We start from the raw sequence: 2,970 nt of genomic DNA, 5'->3' as shown, positions 1-2,970 counted from the left end.
CCCCTTTCACACAACGTGCCTCTCTTTCTTTTCTAGGGATCTGGCTTGGTTCATTTCATGTTCTCAACGTGGCTAACACACACATATCAGACCGACGCTCAAACTTCTCATGGTCTTGAACATGTGCTTGCCTCCCCCCACCCCACCCCCGAGACACGCCTGCCCATGATGCCTAGCAGAGCAGGCTGGGGGACTAGTTTCATTTGTATGTCCCGGAAACCAGCCAGGCCCACAAGCCCAGCTTGCTGGCGAGTTCTTTGACCTTGGCTTTTTCCAGCTTGGCAAGGTGAGCCGCTGATTTGGGGCCCCGAGGGGGGCCTCCCCAGTGGTGGCAGATCTCATCCTTGTAGTTGATCCTGGCAGCTTCCATCAGCCTAGCCAGGGCCCCCTTGTCTTCTGAATGCACCTGTGTGAAGGCGCCGGGGATGCAGGTCTTCCTGTGGATGAGGGGAGCCCCCGCCCCCCGCATTTTATGACAGAGATCACCCACTCGATGGAATCCACAGGGTGCTCAATCACCACCAGCTGGGACTTCTTTTTCTCTGCCAGGGCGGCGACAGTATTGACCCCGGTTCCCAGGACAGGTGCTCTCCGGGTGGGGATGTCCCCTTTGCCAACAACTTTCTTCTCCACCCAGGGCAGCAGGCGTGGCTGTTTCTCCTGCTTTCTCTCTGACCTGCGCAGCTCAGCAGCTCTCTGACGGTCCAGGGCCGGCCGAACCTCGATGGTGGGCAGCCCTTGAAGTCGCTTGTGGAAGATCCCCGGCTGCCCCTGAAACCGGGTGTCTCGGGGCCACCTGGCAAACATGGTGAGGTGCTCTTTACGCTGGATGACCACCTGATGTCCAAGGGTCTGGGCCTTTTCTCAAACAGGGGCTCCCCGTGTCAGCTAGACATGATGGAGTCTTGGTAGGGCAGTGGTTATGTGCCAGACTGTGTGTGATCGGCAAGGCCGCCAGTTTGAAACCACCAGTGGCTCCTTGGGACAGTCACCGAGTTTTCTACTCCCATAAAGAGGTGCCGTCTCAGAAACCCACAGAGGCAGTTCTACTGTCTTAGAAGGTCGCTGTGGAAAAGTAAAACCCCCTGGCTAGGGGTAGAGTCAATCAAACCTGCCAATCAAGAGGTAGCTAGTGGACCCCACTCCTTGGGGGTGTAGCCTGTTGAATGAGAGTAGCCCCAGGAAGTTCTCTCTTTATCTCTTTCTCGCTCGCTCTTGTTCTCTCTCTGACCCTCCACCTTCCTCCCTCCTGGGACTCTCTCTAGACTGCTGCTCCCACGAGCATTGACTGTGGACCCAAGCAAAATCAAATCATTGACAACTGTCATCCTTTCTCCATTCCTCATGACGTGACTGCTGGTCCAGGAGGGAGGACGTGGGTCTTCCTCCCTCTGAGTCGTGACCCCTGCTTGAAGGCTGCCATCCTGCAGCCTCATCAGCAAGGGCTCCCAGGCCTCCTCCCTCTCAGCACGCAAGGACGTGTCGTCTGCCCGTCGCAGGTTGTTCATAAACCTCCCTCCAACCTCGAGACCACCTTCTTCTTCCTGGAACCCAGCTTCTCTGATCATGTGCCCAGTCTTTACCCAGTGCTAAGTCACGAACGTGGGGGAACCCAGCTCCATTCACCATGGAGTCAGAGCAGGTGTTAGGAGGCCTGGTCAGATCCAGTGCATAGATGGACATGCACTGTGGGGGGTGGGGACAACAATCAAACCTACCTGGGCGTCTTTATACTCACTGTTGGCCTCCCAATGGGAGCGCCCTGGCTTTCCGGCAAACTTCCGGGAGAAAGTCCAGCACCTTCCATGTCAGGTGCTCGGGACAAGGAGGGCCTTCATCCGAGCTGCACTCCTTCGACCTTCCTCCACGGCAGCTTTGCAATGACTTCTTAAAAGACACGTGATGTCCAGACCACCACGCCCAGCCCGCCCCCACCCCGCCAAGCGCATTATCCCGACTTAAGGGATCTATTCCGGAGCGCCAGCAACTGATGAAGGGGCCGAGAGGGGAGTCCCTTTCATGTGTGCAGTTCATTCTGGGCACACACCTGCCGATGTGTTAAAGGCAGGTGAAGCCGCCAAGCCTCTCAGAGAAGGTGATTAACTTGCAGAGATTAGTCATTCGATCAAGGGGGAGAGAACGGAGACCCTGCTCCGGTACAAAGCCCCTGCGAGTCCTCAACGCCACCCAGATTCGTTCTGAAACGATGGGAGGGGTCCGGTGGGCAGCAGGAAGCTTGGAAAGCAGCCGGCTGATGATGTGGATGCTTTGACAGCCAGCCGAGCGTGAGTCAGTGATCTCAACCTCCAACTCGAACGACGATAGCCAGAGACGACATGAGAACCTGGGATGGAGCTGTGAACTTAAGAAAGAAGAAAAAAATTAAAAAGGAACATGTAAACATGCGTTTACAAAAGCTGCTTGTAGGCTGTGACTGTGGAGGGCCAGCAACTCACAGCAGAAGGGCTCTCTATTCTGCCTTGTGGGCTGTGTGCTGCAGAAGGGCACCCTGGTGGCACAGAGGGGACGCACTTCGCAGTCAGCCCAAAGTTCCGTGATGGTTGGAGCCGGTCCTCCACCCCACGGCGGAAAGGAGAGGCGGTCTGTTCCCCAAAAGAGTCATGGCCTTAGCAGCCCTCGCGGCTAGTTCGACTGTGTCCTGACCTCGCGGCTAGTTCGACTGTGTCCTGCAGGGCCACTTTGAAATCAACTCAGTGGTGGAGGGTTTGGTTTCGATCTGGAATTTATCCAGCACCAGCGTAAGGGCACCAGGGTGTGGGCAGTTTGCGGACCCAAGTGCTGCGTTTGAGCCAGAGAAATGTGTGGATAGTGGGGCTGGAGGTAGGTCATGGGAGGAGAGAGCGTCCAGTGGTTTGTAGCCCAACAGATGCAGGCGGGGGACTAGATAAAGGGAAGAGGGAACCCCACAAAACATCACAGGTTCGGTAGGCGCAATTGTACAGCGATAAT

At 56.2% G+C, this 2,970-nt stretch overlaps 1 pseudogene; it reads right to left on the bottom strand.

Annotated features, from left to right (window-relative positions):
* Positions 1-199: 199 nt before the first annotated feature.
* LOC101664527 lies at positions 200-807 on the bottom strand (annotated as a pseudogene).
* Positions 808-2,970: the final 2,163 nt, after the last annotated feature.

This window comes from Echinops telfairi, unplaced genomic scaffold, assembly GCF_000313985.2.
Source record: "Echinops telfairi isolate 266 unplaced genomic scaffold, ASM31398v2 ScPeMD7_2;HRSCAF=8, whole genome shotgun sequence".
In the NCBI taxonomy this organism is placed as follows: domain Eukaryota; kingdom Metazoa; phylum Chordata; class Mammalia; order Afrosoricida; family Tenrecidae; genus Echinops; species Echinops telfairi.
Note: the sequence above shows the minus strand (reverse complement) of the source record. Positions and strands in the feature narration are given on the sequence as shown.